This window comes from Chiloscyllium plagiosum, unplaced genomic scaffold, assembly GCF_037043375.1.
Source record: "Chiloscyllium plagiosum isolate Xiang-an unplaced genomic scaffold, Cpla_swu_hap1 HiC_scaffold_2, whole genome shotgun sequence".
NCBI classification, from domain to species: domain Eukaryota; kingdom Metazoa; phylum Chordata; class Chondrichthyes; order Orectolobiformes; family Hemiscylliidae; genus Chiloscyllium; species Chiloscyllium plagiosum.
Genome location: NW_028270140.1, coordinates 3,877,295 through 3,896,804, shown reverse-complemented (window position 1 = coordinate 3,896,804; position 19,510 = coordinate 3,877,295). Strand labels below are relative to the sequence as shown.

Here is a 19,510-nt window from a genome sequence, read left to right as displayed (position 1 = left end):
TGACTATATTTGGGGCAGGATGGTGGCTCAGTGGTTAGCATTGCTGCCTCACAACGCCAGGGGTCCAGGTCCAATTCCAGCCTCGGGTGACTGTCTGTGTGGAGTTTGCACATTCTCCCCTTATCTGACAGTGTTTCCTCCAGATGCTCCAGTTTCCTCCCACAATCTAAAGATGTGCAGCTTAGGTGAATTTGCCACGGTAAATTGCCCAAAGTGTTCAGGGATGTATAGATTAGGTGCATTAGTCAGGTCAAACAAACATCGAATAATAGGGTAGGGACTGGGTCTGGGTGGGATACGCTTTGGAGGGTCGGTGTGGACTTGTTGGGTCAAATGGCCTGTTTCCATACTGTACGGATTCTACGATGAATGTTACTTGCCACCTATCAGATCAAACCTGGATAGTGTTCAGGTCTTGCTGCTTCTGGACAAGGATTGCTTCAGCGAAGCAAAAGTGAGGACTGCAGATGCTGGAGATCAGAGTCAAGATTAGAGAGTGGTGTTGGAAAAGCACAGCAGGTCAGGCAGCATCCGGGAAGCAGGGGAAAAAAAAATGCATTCAGGCAAAAGCCCTTCATTAGGATTGCTTCAGTATCTGCCAAGTTGCAAATGATGCTGAACATTAAGCAATTATCAGCAAACATCACCAGTTGTGAAGTTATGTTGGAGCGAAGGTCAACGATGAAGCAGCTGTAGGTCAGGACACTCCTCTGAGGAACACCTGCAGACGGGCTGGAACGGAGATGACTGACCAGCAACCTCAACCATCTTCACAGTTTTTAAAATCACTAATTCATATTTCATACACCGGTTGCAGTTTTCAAAGTAGGAAATTACTGCTTAGCACTGAAATAAGAGCATACCATTGTGTATACATATCCAGTTTCACAGTTTAGGTAAATCTAAGAATTAAGCACACAGTAGATATTCCTGCTGTCAAGTGGTCACATTCTGACCCATTTAAAACTACGAATGCGATTTCATCTTGATCACCCAGTGGTGGTGGTAATGGTAGTGGTATTGGTGGCAGGGGTGGGGGAAGAGAGAGATCATAAAGCTGAAAGATTAATGATTTTAGTAAGCAGATTGGACAGAGCTCTCTAGCATTATAGCAATGTACTTTCAATATCAATTAATTAGCGAGAAAAACAAAAATTGCCAAACAGAAACAAACCCTCAAGACGACAAAATGCAAAGGCTTACCTCTCACCTTTAAAGCTATAAATCACACCGACTGTTTTAAAAGGCCATAAAAAGGAAACACAGTTGACCTATTTTTAATAAAAAAGTTGGATTTATACTAGTGCCTTCAGTAATATTTCAGTGCTTCACACATAATGATTCCTGTAACATGGCAAACAGTTACTGGCACAACATAGCCACACAAGAATGAGATGGATGAAAGAAAATCCATTTCAATGACATTGACTGAAGGATAAATACTGGCTTCGACACGGACCGCAAAAAAGTGTGGGGGTGGGTCTACTGCTCTCCTTTCTTCTGGAGTCAGAGTCATACAGCACGGAAACAGACCCTTCAGTCCATCTGCTCTATGCAGACCTTAATCCCAAACTAAACTAATCCCACCAGTTTGCTCCTGGCCCACATCCCTCCAAACCTTTTCTATTCATGTACATATCTAAGTGTCTTTTAAACATTGTAATTAGAGTCAGAGATGTACAGCATGGAAACAGACCCTTCAGTCCAACTCACCCATGCTGACCAGATATCCCAACCCAATCTAGTCCCACCTGCCAGCACCCGGCCCATATCCCTCCAAACCTTTCCTATTCATATACCCATCCAAATGCCTCTTAAAACGTTGTAATTGTACCAGCCTCCACCACTTCCTCTGGCAGCTCTTCCATACATGTATCCCCATTTTGTGCTACCTTGCATTTATGTAGTGCCTCTTACATTCTCAGGACATCCCAGTGCACATGATGGTCACACACAATAATGAGATAAACAAGCAGCTGATCTGCTCTGGGTATTGGATCAGGGATAAATATTGATCAAGACACTGGGAATCCTGCCCGCTCAACTCTTCCATCCACATGGTGAGTTTGACATTGAATTTGAAAGGCAGCATCTCTGGTGGTGCAGTTTTCCCTCAGTAATACAGTGGGAGAGTTAGAGGAGTTACAGTGAGACATGAAGCCACAATTCATGATTCAGAGGCAAAGGTGTCTTCACCGAGTCTGCCACCTTATTGAGAATGCGAAAGCCAGTGGAGATACAAACACAGAAAATGCTGGAGAAACTCAGCAGCTCTGACAGCATCTAGGGAGAGAGAAAAAGAGTTAAAAGTTTTGAATCCAATATAATTCGAAGATTTTTGCAATCCACAAGATGAGATGACCAACTTGTATCTGAATCTCTCTGTTCAGAGATCCAACAGGATCATGCATATATCAAGTTAAAAACAACACCAGGCCACAGTCCAACAGGGTCACCCAGAAGCACCAGCTCTCGGATGCCACGCCCCCACCAGGCAAAAGTCTACATTGTGATGCAATTGAAACCATACATTGATATTGTACCCACATCCATCATTTCCTCAGGAAGTTCATTGCACATGCAAACCACGCTCCTATAAAAAAAAATTGCCCATGTCAGAGTCATAGAGATGTACAGCATGGAAACAGATATCCCAATCCAATCTACTCCCACCTGCCAGCATCTGGCCCATATCCCTCCAAACTCTCCCAATTCACATACCTATCCAGATGCCTTTTAAATGTTGCAATTGTACCAGCCTCCACCACTTCCTCTGGCAGCTCATTCCATACACGTACCACCCTCTGCATGAAAAAGTTGCCCCTTAGATCTCTTTCATATCTTTCCCCTCTCACCCTAAACCTCTGCCATCTAGTTCCAGACTTTCCCCACCCCAGGGAAAAGACCTTGCCTATTTATCCTATCCATGCCCCTCATGAGTTTGTAAACCTCTATAAGGTCACCCCTCAGCCTCTAACGCTCCAGGGAAAACAGCCCCAGCCTGTTCAGCCTCTCCCTATAGCTCAAACTCTTCAACCCTGGCAACAATGTATTTTTTAAAATCTCTCTCCTCTCACCTTAAAAATACATCTTCTAGTCTTACATTCCCCATCCTATGGGAAAGACACCTACCATTAACCCCAGCTATACCCCTCATTATTTTATGAGCCGCTACACAGTCATCTCTCAACCTCCTACTCTCCAGTGTAGAAAATCTCAGCCTCTTTATAACTCAAAACCCTTCATTACCAGCAATAAACAGCTATTGTCTTTTTTTCACAGAATGCTGGCCAAAAGCAAAACGGCTTTATCTACAGAACAAATCCAGAGATAGGAAAACTCAGCCCCCGGTGTGAGCAGTCCCCAGATCACAGAAGACAATGACCTGTTTTATACAGTGCTTCAAAGTCGAACAATGCCCAAATAAACTTGCAAAAATCTAAGATTACTTACAACTAGAGTCAATGAAATGCATTCAAAAGATGTGGATAACTGTTCTTTAGCGGACAAATGTTGCAAGTAATTTGCACATTGCAACAGAAAGATGATAACGGCTACCGAAAACAAAAAAATGCTGGAGATCACAGCAGGTCAGGCAACATCCATGGAAACACAGCAAGCTAATGCAGAGCTGAGATCACTCTTCAACAGAGCCGGCTTGAAGTGTGGAGGGGGCAACATTTATGTCATCGCTCTGGGGTAGTTGGAGTGCTGTGGGAGAAAGGATGCTGATAGTTCACATTAAGATAACGACTAGCTGGAGCAGCTGACTAAAGGTTATATCAGGGCCAGATCAGCAAGGGAGACCTCTCTCTGACATTCACAGAATACCACCATGGAATATAGCCTCACTGAACATAATGCCTTATCAAATAACACTCGTCACTGGAGTGCGTGCGCAGTCACCTACTGTACTCACTGTATACCCATGACTACATCGCCAAATACTAGATTAATGCCAATTATACGTTTGCTGATGACATCAACATAGTCAGTCGAATTTCACATGGCGACGAAACAGACTACAGGCAGAGGTGGATATGCCTTGGAAAAATGGTGCAGTCAGAACAACCTTGCTCTCAATGCCAGCAAAACCAAGGAAGTCATTATTGACTTTCGGCAGGATGTTACTCATGCCCCCCCTACACATTAACAGCACAGAGGTGGAACGAATGGAGAGTGTCAAGCTCCTGGGAGTGGTCATCCACAACAAGCTTTCTTGGACTCTTCATGTGGACACACTGGTTACAAAGGCCCAACAACGTCTCTTCTTCCTCAAGCAGCTGAGGAAACATGGCATGACGGCGAATACCCTTATCAGTTTTTATAGGTGCGCCATCGAGAACATTCTGTCTCGATGTATCATTACCTGGTATGGCAACTGTACCATTCAAAATCGGAGACAGTTACAGAGAGTGTTGAACTCAGCCCAGACAGACAATCACAAAAGGCCAACCACCCATCTATAGAATCCATCTACCAGGCCCGCTGTCAAGGAAAGGCTGCCAGCATTCTCAAAGATCCATCCCACCCTGGCAATGTTTTTCTACAACCTCTACCATCAGGGAGAAGGTACAGAAGCCTGAACACACGCACCAGCTGGTTTTAGTCAGAGTCAGATGTACAGCATGGAAACCCGTCCATGCCGACCAGATATCCCAACCCAATTCAGTCCCACCCGCAGTTTCTACCGTACTGTTGTTAGAATACGGAATAGACTCAAACTCTTAGCATTTGCCTGTAGCTGTGTTTTGTTTTTGCTGCTGTTTACTTATTATTTACTTATGTATGGTATTTAACTCTGATCGGCCTGTATTGCTCGCAAAACAAAGCTTTTCACTGTGCCTCAGTACACATGACAATTCATTAAATTAAATTCAAATAAACTCATACAAGATCTTACACAGGAGTAGAAGGCAATGGCCTAGTGAGGTATTATCGCTAGACTGTTAATCCAGGTAATGTTCTGGGGACCCAGATTCAAATCACACCATAGTGGATTGTGGAATTTGAATTCAATAGATATCTGGAACGGTGACCATTGTCAGAACCATTGGGCGGCACGGTGGCACAGTGGTTAGCACTGCTGCCTCACAGCACCTGAGACCCGGGTTCAATTCCCGACTCAGGCGACTGACTGTGTGGAGTTTGCACGTTCTCCCCGTGTCTGCGTGGGTTTCCTCCGGGTGCTCCGGTTTCCTCCCACAGTCCAAAGATGTGCAGGGTCAGGTGAATTGGCCATACTAAATTGCCCGTAGTGCTAGGTAAGGGGTAAATGTAGGGGTATCGATGGGTTTCGCTTCGGCGGGTCGGTGTAGACTTGTTGGGCCGAAGGGCCTGTTTCCACACTGTAATGTAATCTAATCTAAAATCTAAATCATTGCCTGGTTCACTAATGTCTCCAGACCCACAGCAATGTGGTTTTCTCTTAAATGCCCTTTGGCACAGACAATAAATGCTGGACCAGCCAGCGAAACCCTCAACCCATGAATGAATAAAAAAAAAATTAAATAAAAGACATATTATCCTCGAGAATCACAGAATTATTGTGGTGTAGGAGGCGGCCATTTGGCCCCTCATGTTTACACCTGCAGCTCTATTCCCTCGTGCCCAATCTCCTTCATTTTCCCCACATCCTTGCACACTATTTCTACCCAAAAGAATATCAGATCTCCTCTTGAATGCCTTAGTTGAACCTTCAATCTGCCACATTTCCAGGCAGTGTGTTCCACACTCACTGGGTGAAAATGTTCTCATATCAGCCTTGCTTCATTTACACATTACTTTAATTCCATGCCCTCGCATTTTCATTTCTTTTCCAAGGGGGAACAGCTTCTCTCTGTCCAGACTACTCACGAGTTTGAAAACCTTAGATCTCCAGGGGCTTAGATCCGCTCACTCCCTCAGCACTGCAGTAACGCATCAGCCTTGATTCAGATGTTTGAAGCTGAGGATTGATGTAGATGTACACATAGAAAATTATGACTTTGATTGGGGTCTTCACGTAATACAGAAGAATGACAAGGAAAATGCAACAGATTATTTGGCGGCGGCGGGGGGGGGGGGGGGGGGGGGGAGGATATTTAGCACGTCATTGAATTCCAACCTTTTTCCACAACAACTTATTCTAATAACCCTCGTTGCCCATATACCTTGAACTGCCTTTGTGACCTGAAGTTAATATGATCACTCTTTAAATCATTAACTGTGGTTGCACATTCCACAGACACACTAGCAAATAACAGACTCTCAAATCACTCATATTTTTAAAAAACTTGTATTTATGTCTCCTACTTTTAAATTCCTCAAAACAACTGACACCATGGTAATTTAATACTTTTTAAAATATTGTCAATTTATTACCACTTTTATTCTTAAATGAAAACAGCTACAACTTTCCAATTCCTACTTTGCATTATATTTTGTTGTCTCAAACACCTTTCATGTTGAGACAAAATCAATGTGATCGTTGTAAAGTCTCGGACACCAATTTTGATGTGATAATCTGTTTCTACTAAACCTTAACGTTTACAGGGTCTGTTCATTAAAGCCCTCCAATCAAGGTTCCAAACAGAGTTGAAAAATTGAAAGGCAATAATGACTCAAGAAGAAAGTGTTATGATGCAGGCTGCATATTCTTTTGCTGGTGGTGGGGACAGAGAAGAACGAGGACAGACATGGATCCAGCGCACTCTTTATACAATCAATTTCAGACACAGAATTGAATCAAACTTCACCTGCTAAAGGAGAGTTCAACTTCAGTGAAAATAATTTAGATTTAAATACTGGACATTAACAGTTATAGTCCTTGTTCAACAACTACTTACACTTGTAGGATCAATGACCAATTTGCAATTGTGGCAGTGTGGAAGGTATAATGCATCAATTTGAAAGAACTTGATAGACTGGGTATCTGTCACCTTGTCAAACCCACTCCAAAAAGTTAAAAGTATCCACATGAAGGTCAGGCAGCATCCAAGGAGCAGGGGGGAAAAAAAAGCCCTTCATCAGGAATGAGGCTGGGAGGATGCTGCCTGACCTGCTGTGCTTTTCAAACACTAATCTAAACTCTAATCTAACTCTAATCTCCAGCATCTGCAGTATCCACTTCTGCCTAATAGCCACATGAACTCAAGTAGATTCAATTAATGAGGAATATGATATTTCAACATTGGAGTTTCATCCGATTTCACAACACACTTTGCACCGTCCATGATAAATATATATTTTTCTGTTTATTTTCCCTTGAAACCTAGAACATCAAAAAAAGGTAAGGTGCTAACAGAGTTATGAGCAATATTCTCAGCAAAGTGCACTCGTTGCCCATGCCCCCTGGGTTGGGATGGTGCCTCACGTACTCCAATCGATGCACAATGAAAGCATGGTGACTGCAGCCAGGGAGACTGGGAGACAGGAATCCAGCAGTTTGATGGGTTGTGAGACCATGCATATGACTGAGATGTCACTCCCACAAAGTTATACATGTGGTCCGAGCTCACACTGCTCTGTGGGAAAGCTCACCATGCTGGCAAACACATTTCTCTCTGAACATAGAGGAACCTTAGAAATACAAGGAGAAGCTCCTACAGGCGCTCTGGCTTCCGCCCACAATAAACAGAGATGTACAGGTTATATGGATTAGTCATGGGAAATGCAGGCTTACACAAATGGGATGGGGATGGGGGAGTGGTTTTGAATCGAGATAGAATACTCTTCGGAGGGTCAGTGTGGACTTGATGGACTCAATGGCCTGCTTCCACACTGTAGGGATTCTATGATTCTACCACAACACTCATGATAGTGGCAGATCTGCTGCAGGCCTCAGCTCCTCGATATTTCAACAGTCTGCTTTCCCTCTTTGATACTTTCACTGATCTAGCCTCCCATCTGGGAGAAGAGATTCCTTTGCATCATTTTAAAAGGAGTGTGTTCCTTTATTCTGCAGCTAGTTTGAGATTCCCCCACTAGTAGAAACATCTTGGAGATCTCCACTGTCAAGCCCTCTCAGAAACAAAAAAAAATGCTGGAGGAACTCCATATATCTGGCAGCATCTTTGGGATAGAGAAACAAGAGTTAAATGTTGAGAGTCCAAAGTTATTATTCTTGGGAAGTTGGTTCTGAAGAATCTTGTGTTTCAATAAAATCACTCTTTAATCTTCTAAATTCTTAAAAAACTTAACCTGTTTAACTATTCTTGATAAGGCAACCCCTTCACTATAGGAATTAGCCAAGTGAATCACTTTTGAATGACCTCCAAAGCCTCTCGTCAGTCAAAGAGAACACAATGAATTCCTGGCATGCTCTCACGCATCAGTGAAAAGTGAGAGTTAGGAAATATTACAGGTACAATGTGCTCCATCCTGGAAGAATTCCAAAATGTAGAAATGTACGGTCATTCAGAAACAATAGTGCTGGAAAAGCTCCGCGCGTCTGGTTTCTGCAGAGAGAAAGTAGAGCTAACATTTTGAATTCAGTGACCCTTTGGCAGAATTTGACTTGACATGAAATGTTAACTGTTTTCTCTCTGCCAGACCTGTTGGGTTTCTGCTGCACTGTGTTTTGGTTTCGGATTTCCAACTTGCATGGGTGTCCGTGTGTGTTTAAATGTATAGGGAGTGTCACATTCACATTCATTGGCACTGCCCATCTCGGTCTGTTCTGATAACTCAGGTCTGGTTGCAAAAAAAGTGACAGAGTGGGGAGTTTCTGTTTTGTAAAAGGTAAATAATGCACAGACTGCTCATCGAAAATGAGGACATTTGGATGAGATCTACTGAAAGACTTAGCGCAGAATCAAGAATCTGGAGATGTGGGTCAGCAGCAAGTACAGAGGGTAGCTTTTAGTGCACTTGAGCGAGGGTCCTTGAAATATTTGCAAAGAGGCCGGTGACCCATCACCAAGTCACCCTCTATTTACTAATGCGCAGTATACTGGCTGCTGCCAGCTAGCTCAGAGTCTGTCCTGCACTGGGGGAGATTCTAATCTCTTGGTCATATTGGTCAGCCAAGGTTTTCTCCAGTTAACAAGACCAACCTAGTCCCAATACTACATCCCTCCTCCTCTTCTTCCTCCACCAACCCCCTCAAAAATAAACCCCTGAAAATAGCAGGCAGAGGCCATTTGGCCCTTCCAACCTGCTGTGCCATTCAATATGGTTGATCATCCAACTCAGCCACCTGCTCCCCCTTCCAGCAAGGTGTGTGTCGGCCTTTCCAATAATTCTGTGAAAACAACTTTCCCTGAAAAATTATCACGTGTTTTTTTTTGCCTTTTTCACAATGAAATAATCAAAAATAAAATATCTTATACTACTGAAATGTAATCAGTGTAAGATATTTAGGAGTATATCTAGAAGCAGCAATCTCAGGGACAGATGCAGGATGCACACTGCTCTCAGTCCATCCTTTTACCTTTCTCCCCCATATCTTTTGTTCCCTTTCATCCCAAGGACTATTATCTAACCCTTTCTTGAAAACATTCAATGTCTTGGCCTCAACCAATTTCTGTGGCAGAGAATTCCACTCTCTGGGTAAAGACATTTCTTCCCATCTCCAGTCTGAGGAATGTCCAAACAGACATCAGAAAGATAGATTTATCCCCTTTTATCGCCAGCAATATCTAGACCCAAACCTCAGCAAAAGGTCACTCCCTTCTCTATGCTGTAAATTCTTGCATAGTTAAGACATCTACAATCACTTTTGTTTCAGTAAATTGCTACATACTCACTCAATTCAAATTTCTTCAGTGAACGCATCCCCACATGCGCCTGAACAAAAAGGGTAAAGGATAAGACACTGTGCCCGTGGTTTCAGCTGTAAATCACACAGCTATAGAGCTGCCTGGACGTGGATGAATATCAGCTACAACATCAAAAGGCCTTAAGTGCTCATTATTTCGCCTCTTAACAAGGGCCTCAATTGGCTGCTGGGAATTTCAACCAGAACTTTCTTCTAGCTGAGGCATTAAAATGGTAGGATTCAGGAACAAAACCACTCTTGCTGTTTTAAACAGTCCTTCCCACCTTCGAGCTCATCAACAGTGAGAACAGAAGACTCCGAGAGGACCTGAACGCGCGCGCGCGCGCACACACACACACACACACACTTCGGGGGACAAAACACTCAACATAGTTCTTAGAATCCCTAAAGTGTGGAAGCAGGCCACTCTGTCCATCAAGTCCACACTGACCCTCTAAAGAGCATCCCACCCAGATCCACACCCTACCCCATCACGTATCCCATCAATTCCAATGGCCAATCCACCTCGCCTGCATATCCATGGACACTATTGGCAATTTAGCATGGCCAGTTCACTGAACTTACATGTCTTTGGACTGCTAGGAGGAAACAGGAGCAACTGGAGGAAACCCACACAGACAAGGGGAGAATGTGCAAACTCCACACAGACAGTTAGTTGCTGGAGGCTGGAATCGAACCCAGGTCCTTAGCACAGTGAAGCAATAGTGCTAACCACTGAGCTCCCCACTGCCTTCTTGCAACCTACTTTTTCCATCCACATTAATAAAGCTCTGACATCACTGTCTGGTTTTAGGAACTAAATCCTTCTTTATTATTTGTTATAAAGGAACCTATGTTTTAATGGTAATCAAAGTGTCATAGAGTCAGAGATGTACAGCACAGAAACAGACTTTTTGGTCCAGCCCGTCCAGACATCCCAACCCAATCTAGTCCCGCCTGCCAGCACCCGGCCCATATCCCTCCAAACCCTTCCTATTCATACACCCATCCAAATGCCTCTTAAATATTGCAATTGTACTAGTCTCCACCACTTCCTCTGGCAGCTCATTCCATCTGAACACCTCCAGTCCAAATGAAGCAAAACAAAAAGTTTTATAGATAAAAGGGGAACTAAGCAAAGATTCAGAGAGACATTGAAATGGGGATAATGCACTCAGCTCCTTCCTTCAGTTCTCATGGACTGTGCAAAGCCTAAACATTATTGAACAAATCACCGTTAGCAAGAAACTCATAGTATATACAGGCCAGATTCAAAGAACTCAACGATTCAGATACCTCTCATCTGAAAGCGAGAGAAGGGGTGGGAAAGGATGGGACATTCCTATATCACAAACTCACTGGCATTAGTGATTTGCATTACCAAAGTTTACACCAGCCCCCACTACATATCATCCGGTAAACATTTGGTGGATTTTTTTTACATGCAACAGATTTAATAGGCTTTCTGTTCCCTAACTGCACACACACCATTAAAGGACCACAATCTGATTCAAGATATTAAAAAAATGGTTTTGAAGACAAGCAGATTAACAAAAACATTCAGAGGATTCTGGTTACACTGAAATCACTGGGAAAGGAGAGTTAATCATCAAGGACACTGTCTGAAATACTCCGACAACCTCTGACTGCAATTACTTAAAGTTCTACAACAGCCCATCCGGCATCGAGGGCCTCTCAATTATCTGCCTTTTGATAAAAATGTGACAACCACGATAAATTCAAGTCACACATGGTGAAGTTAAAAACCACTGCCTGTGGAAAGACCAGATGTGCTGTGTCTTTTAACACATCTCAAATGAGAAAGCATCACTACCCCACATCTTAGAAAAGCAAAACCCAACAATCTTAAAAGGACGTTAGAAATTGCATTGAAGTTTAACTGAAGCAAAAATTGAATTTTTGTGGAAAGTCTTAAATAAATGGAACATCATACTCATCTGTTACTTTCTTAAACAGCAGCAGTAATCCCCAACTTATGATTTACTTAAGAAAAACAAAGGTCAAGTATAGCATTAATGCTTGTGAGAGTATTAATTCCTGTGTGCTTTGCTTCAGGGTCAAACACTGCAGTCTGTGTACTGCAGCAGATAGGCACCAAGAGATAACATTGCAGGAGAAGTGATGTAATGCCATCAAACCGTTTTCTAACCGAGTTCTCCTGTTGTCTGGAAACAAATGGCACAGATCAAAAGGCAGCCTTCAGAGTAACTTTGGCAAGAACTTGATACCGAGCAATCAGACCTGCTGAAGTCAACTGGAAAAAGTTTGAAACGAATTCTCAAAGGTGGGGGGAATGCATTGATTTTCCTGCCTACTGCAGAGTAGATACTGGAAGTCAAGTTGGCTTCAAAGATAATAGCTGGAAATGGTGTTCGTACAGGGAAACCTTTCAGACAACTTCATTTAGACTTCGGAAAGCATTACACCCGAGTCATGTTCTCCAACATGTAGAGGGTCTCGGATAGTTGACCTCATCAGCAACCAACATCCCCTGACATTTGCACATCAGGCTGATCCTCATTGCTGTACGTGCGCAGCAAGAGGCAAGTCCACCCTCTCCACCCTTCAGACACTCTGCCTGTATTCCTGATGAAGGGCTTTTGTCCGAAACGTCGATTTTACTGCTCCTCGGATGCTGCCTGAACTGCTGTGCTCTTCCAGCACCACTAATCCAGAAGCAAGAGGCAAGTGCACGTTCTTAACAACCTTCACCAGCTGAGAGTCATACAACATGGAAACAATCCCTTTGATCCAACCAGCCCATGTCAAACATAATCCCAAACTAAACTAGTCCCACCTGCCTGCTCCTGGCTCATTTCCCTCCAAATCGTTCCTATTCTGTAGGGCCTGTACTGCGCTGTAATGTTCTATGTTCTATTCACGTACTTATCAGTCTTTTCAATGTTCTCAATATGCCCACACCCACCACTTCATCTGAAAGTTAATTCCATACACGAACCACCCTCTTTGTAAAAGGGTTTCCCCACGTCTTTTTTAAAAATCTCTCTCCTCACCGTAAAAATGTGCCCCCAGTCTTGAAATCCCCCATCCTAGGGAAAAGACACCTGCCAGTCACCTGCTCTATACCCCTCAGTAAGCCTCGATAAAAGGTCACCTCTCAACTTCCTACACACTCCAATGAAAAACAGTCCCAGCCTTTCTTTATGATTCAAACCTTCCATACCCAGCAGCATCCTGGTAAATCTCTTCTGAACCCTCTCCAGCTTAATAATAATGTTTCATTTTGGCACAGCTGGACGACCATGGCAGGCTAAACTAAGTGCTGTGGTAGCAATGTACAAGGAAGAAATGTACTCCTGATGCACAGTGTGTTATACAGTCCTGGAAACACAGGAGGTTTTTCAGCCAAATGAACAGGAGTAGGCCATTCAGCCCCTCCAGCCTGTTCCACCATTTAACACCATTTAATAAGATCATGGCTGATCTGTGACCTATATATACCTGCCTTTGGCCCATATCCCTTCCTGTCTTTGCTGAATGAATTTTCAATCGGAGATGGTTGAATTTTAGCAACTGATCCAGTATTTGTGGAAGAGAATTTACGAACGTCCACGTTGACCCTCCACAAGCTCAGCTGACCCTGCAGTCTCTAAACATGAAGGGCTACCCCCCCCCACTTTGGCTGCTTATCCAACAGGTCCACGCAGGATGATGAAAAATTACAGGGAACGCTGCTGTGCACTTCATCCAACTTTCGAATAATGTAAGCTGTCCAGGGGCTCCAGAAACAAGGCGTGACCCCAGAGGTGATCTCCAGTACCTTCATATTGGAAAGCAACCAGCAATATTTTGGATGTTGCAGAGGCCCAGAGCCAGAGGCGTGGGCTGCAGAGGCCCAGAGCCAGAGACGTACTTACAGCTGGAGCAGCAGCACAGTGACTCTCAAGCTACGTAGGTGGAGCAGCCAGTGATGAAGCTCGGCTATCCCAAAAGAAACCAGGATTTTACAATTTCCACGCAGAACGGGAAAGTGATTTTTCTGTTCACAGCTGTAAACAAAGTCTTAAGCACACTAAACCTCTGACCTTTTGAGTTTAACAGCTTCACAGCTGCACTCTTCTCTTTGATGATGCTCGCTTCTCCCCCTCTCTGGCTAACACTGACATTAACCTTTTGGGCTGTTCTTCAGTGACCCTTGAGCTGTTTTGCAGTGACTTAGCAAAAACTCAAAAACCTGGCATCCATTGCTAGGCAGAATTAGACATAGCAACCAGCACTAGAACTTGAATGTACCAACTATTAGAACAGCAAGTTCCCAGAACGTTACAATAGACACAGCTTGTATTGGCACAGTACAGAATGGATACACCAAAGAAACAGATTTCATTAGAAATGTAACAACAAACTCAAATGACTAGGGTCTGTGAACAGCAAGCTGCAAAAGACTTTTCAGAAACAATAGTTGCAACAGGTATTTGAGTAAGTGTGGATTAATTATTTCAGAAAAATCAGATAAGCTACAAGATGCATCACGTTGAACAGGTAGGGGTAGGGTGTATCTGGGCTAACATCAGGACCTCTTCCCTTCAGAGATACAGGGGTCCCCAAATTACAAACACTTGTATTTACGACTCAATCCCAAATGGGGACATCTTTTTAAAATCTCAACAATGACTGCTTCACATTGCCCTCCATTGGTGTTCCTTTCAAATCATCTTCAGAACCGAATCTGCTCACAATCCACCAGCCCATGAGTAGTAGGGAAAGCAGCCAGGGATCTGTGGGTGAATGACAGATCTGGCCCTGTAGGACCCAGTTTCAGAATTTGCAGATGAGTATATTTAGGACTGAGATAGGTAGGTTCTTGAGTATCAAGGGTTACAGAGAGAAAGCAGGAGAATGGGATCGAGAAACCTATCAGCCATGAATGGCAGAGCAGATTCCACGGGCTGAATGGCCTAATTTCTGCTCTTATGTTTTAAGGTCTTACAAGGCAGTGGGCGAGAGACTGGCGAGGGTCAGGCAAGTATCTGGGGGTTGGCTGAGGGCCAGTAGGTGATGATGGGCGAGTGATAGGGACACAGTGTATGGAGCAGCAGGGGGATGGAGATGCTGTGTGCCATGGTGCTGTGTGGAGAAGCAGTCACAAATGATGACCTCCCACATCTTTGGGCTCTGGACAAGGTCCAAAATGGCAGACCTGGGCCTCCCCATTCTGATCTGCCAGTGCCCCCCCTCCTGAGGATTTTCCACCTCTTTATACCCACCCCTTGCTAAAGCACAAATTGTAAAACCATGGTCTTGCTGCCTCCTGCCTAGCTCCTTAACTAATGCCTCCAGCGTCACATTAGTCACCATGAAAACACTCACTTGGATGTTCAATCTCCATCAGTATTATATAGTGCATTAGGTCACAAGAGGTTGAATTTATTGTCACGTACACGAAGGCTTTGTCTTTGGAGCAGAATTAGGTCCTTCGGCCCATCAAATCTGCTCTGCCCTTCAGAGAGATCACAACTGATCTGATAATCCTCCAAGCCGCTTTCCTGCCTTTTCCCCATAACCCTCGATTCCCTTCCTGGTTAAGATATCTCTCTCAGCCTTGTATGTACTTAATTACCCAGCCCTCTGCGGTAAAGAACAGAGGGACAGCCCTTTTCTTTTATAGGGAAGCAGCAGCTAAATGGTAACCATACAGCACCAAACAAACCAGACAGAGAGGGGAAGGAAACAGGGCAAAAGTGAGGACTGCAGATGCTGGAAATCAGAGTCTAGGTCAGAGTGGTGCTGGAAAAGCACAGCAGGTCAGGCAGCATCCGAGGAACAGGAAAATTGAATGAAAGATGAAGGGCTTTTGCCCGAAACGTCGATTTTCCTGCTCCTCAAAATGCTGCCTGACCTGCTGTGCTTTTCCAGCACCACTCTAATCTAGAGGAAGGAAACAGCATGGAAACCAACTTGTCTGGAAACAGCCAATCTACCACAAGGTGGCTTCACCAAATTTACATCCTGTCCACTCTCCCGGAACCAAGAACTGCAGAACCCAAACTCCAGGGCACACAGAAATGATCAAAGTTCATTACCCTCTGGGTAAAGCAAGAAACTGACAGAAACAGTTAAATATAAGACCCTGACAAAAGCAAAAGACAATTAATTCAGAACATCTAATCAAACAACTGTATAAACGTGGGATTAATAACATCCTCTCCTTCTCTCAAGCCCCCACAAAAACAGACCATAAGAGCAAGAATTTTGTCTTTTGCAAATACCTTATTTACATCACAAAAGATTTCCTTCACAGAGTGAAAAAGTCAGTAGGAAAAGTATTTGGCATCACCCTTGAAGGGGACAGAGACAGAGACAGACAGACCAGAAATAAAAACCCAAATCATCAATAATCTAAAGAAAACTACTGCTACTGGGTTATAACTCACCTGGATATTCTAAACCCCATATGGGTGTAGACTGAAGACCAACATTTAATAACATGATCTCTGATGAGACTATTTAAAATATACATCATAATCAAAAACATGATGTAACACTGACAAAGGACCAGCACGTGACCAGAACATTCCAGACAGGCTTCTCAACCTTCACCATTCGTTCATCAACAGCCTAACAGGAATAGACTCTCCACAGTTCTATTAGAGAAGCGGAGATTGTTCGTTAATAGCTGATCCTAAAATACTGCAGGTTAACGTTCTCTACAAGGAGCCTCTCAGAATTCTTACCACATGGAAGCAGGCCATTCGGCCCATCAAGTCCACACCAATCCTCGGAGGAGCATCCCACCCAGAGCTACCCCCGCCTATGCTATCCCTGTAACTCTGCACTCCCCATGGCCAATCCACCCCAACCTGCACACCTATCGACTTTGGGAGGAAACCCACACAGACAGACAGACACCCGAGGATGGAATTGAAGCCAGCTCCCTGGCGCTTCGAGACAAAAAAAAAATACTGCAGATGTTGGAATCTAAAGTAGACAAACAGGAGGCTGGGAGAACACAGCAAGCCAGGCAGCATCAGGAGCTGGAGAAGTCAATATTTCAGGTATGACCCTTCAGGACCTGAAGAAGGGTGATACCTGAAATATTAACTTCTCCTCCTGATGCTGCCTGGCTTGCTGTATTCTCCCAGCCTCCTGTTTGTCTACCCTTGTGCTTTGAAGATGTGAAGCTATTTCAGGAGGATTAGGACAGATTTAGTGAGTGGGCAAGAACGTGGCCGATGGGATATCATGTGGAAAAACGTAAGGCTATCCCCTCAGGTCGGAAAGAGCAGATGTGTAAAGTATCTCTTAAATGGTAAGAGATGTGCAAAGGAGCAGAGATGTGTTTGTCAATAATAAATCCCCGAAGACTAACACGTAGATGCAGCAAGCTAACATCAGCATGTTAGCCCTTACCAGAGGACGAATTCCATACAGGACCAGTATGGTTGGGGCAGTGGTTAGCACTGCTGCCTCGCGGCACCATGGGCCCAGATTCAATTCCAGCCTCAGGTGGCTGTCTGTGTGGAGCACATTCCCCCTGTGTCTGCCTGCGTTTCCTCCGGGTGCTCAGGTTTCCTCCCACAGTCTGAAGATGTGCAGGTTACGGTGGATTGGCCATGCTAAATTGCCCATCTTGTCCAGGAATGTGTAGGCTAGGTGGGGGTTAGTCATGAGAATCACAGGGTTACAGGGACGAGGTAAGGGATGGGGCTGGGTTTTCCGAGGGTTGGGGTGTGGACTCAAAATGAGCCGAATGGTCTGCTTCCACACTATAAGAATTCTATGATTCTGATTGACAGAAACAGGGGTACAAAGCAAGACGCGGCAGTAACCAGAAGTGGCAATAAGAGATATAGATTACTCAACCCTAACTAGATCAGCTTCAAACAATTGAAGCTGTTGTTCCCTTCAAGTTTTCCTTAAATGGACCTCAAAATGTTTTTTTTTTAAATGCAAATGAATGAATTTGAGGAACCAGTCCTGTTGGGAGGACAGAAAAACAAAAATCAGCCAGTTAAAAATAAATTCTTCCGTTGCAAAAGGATGTTCTAAGTCAACAACAACCAGCCTCCCTCACCCTCCAACTCCCCCCACATTCTTACATGTCTCATTGATAAGATTGCACATACAACCATGCGGACATTGATTAGTAATGTGGAAGTGTGCATTTAAGTCAATAGTGGGGCTGGAAATCCCAGAGTCAGACATGAGCAATGAAGTAAGCCAACATTGCGAATATAATTCCATGAATGTAACAAAGAAAATGAATCAGAATTCTGGAAGGTAAAATACTCAAACTAATTACTTCACTACATTAAAACACCTCTTGTGTAATGTAGAGCCTTTTACAGGGCATGTGCCAACAATTGACTTGTTGTAGAATGTGAACTTTAACACAGTGTTAGTGTACAACTGGACAGGCGCACACAGCCTCGTCATCACAGGGCACCACAAAACATGTTTCAGGTAACACGTTACATCAAAAGACACTTACTCAGCAGTGTTCAACATTTCATGATGAACTCCTGATCCCAACTCCCTCTCCTGTCTGCCCGTGTTTTAACTCAAACTCAAGGCTCCCTCTTGAAAGCTCAGAGAAATGAAAAGCAATTACAAAACAAAAAGACAAACAATTGATTTCACACAGTTTAAAAGTGGGAAGCCTATTCCAAAATAAAATAACATTCAAAGACGAGTGATTTCTGTGCTTTTATAATTATTACATGAGCTTGGAAATATGAAGGTCTCGATTCAAAAGGATTGGCCAGGGAAATGGAAACGTCGTGTGGGCATTTGGAATCCAGAGCAGTATGGAAAGCATCTCAACTCTAAGTTGGAGTTGGAAATTTCAGAGGATTTTGTCTGACCCAACTCATTAGTTACCTCTTAAAATTTAAAGTTAATGCAATTAAAACTTGCTCTCCAACTCCTGGCTAACTAGAAAACTAAACACCCAGCTCACTACTGAATCTCTTCAGAGTGGAAGCAGGCCATCAGCCCATCGAGTCTACACCAACTCTCCGAAGAGCTTCCCACCCAGACATACCCCCTACCTTATCCCCATAACCCTACATTTCCCATAGCTAACCCACCTAGCTTGCACATCCCTGGACACGATGGGCAATTTAGCCTGGCCAATCCACTAACAAACTCACCTTTGGTACTCCCCACACCAACCCTCTGCAGACACACATCTCCCTACCTCACAGGAACCAAGCCCTCACTCGGACCCAGCACCCTCCAAACTGACCCTTGATACCATATGCTCCCTCAGATTCAACATACCTACCTTGACTCTGCCCCAACTCTGCCCTCGTTCTCCATCCCATGTGCCAACCCTAACCCGCCCCATCCCAACAGCCTCCAATCTGCACCATAAAAACAGCTGGATGCGACTGGGTCCCTTGAGTCTGCTCTGCACCCCAATCACCCAACCAGCATCCTAAACCCTCACCCAGATCTCCTCACTGACTTCTCCCAGTGACTAAGTGGTTTCAGGAACTTCACACTGTCCAGCAAACAGCAATAATTATCATGACAAAGGGTGTAGCTTCAACACCCGTACACTTCATGGCTGGTTGAGTGGATTGTACCCTGGATTAAACGGTTTTACTGAGAAAGTTCCTGGTCCACAAGTTCACCTGCAGAACCCCTCCCCAGGCAAGTCTTTCTATTGATCCAAACAGGATCCATCAATAAGATTACAAAGCACCATAAAGCATTGTTACCAAGACTGAGAGGAGGAACTACATGGAGAGAATACCCTTCAGAGATCCTAATTTGTTGGCCCAC

The 19,510-nt window shown here is 44.1% G+C and overlaps 1 protein-coding gene across 2 annotated transcripts in view; it reads right to left on the bottom strand.

Annotated features, from left to right (window-relative positions):
• Positions 1-19,510, bottom strand: part of kank1a (KN motif and ankyrin repeat domains 1a) — a 255,645-nt gene that overhangs the window by 199,013 nt on the left and 37,122 nt on the right. The gene's annotated exons all lie outside the window — the stretch shown is intronic.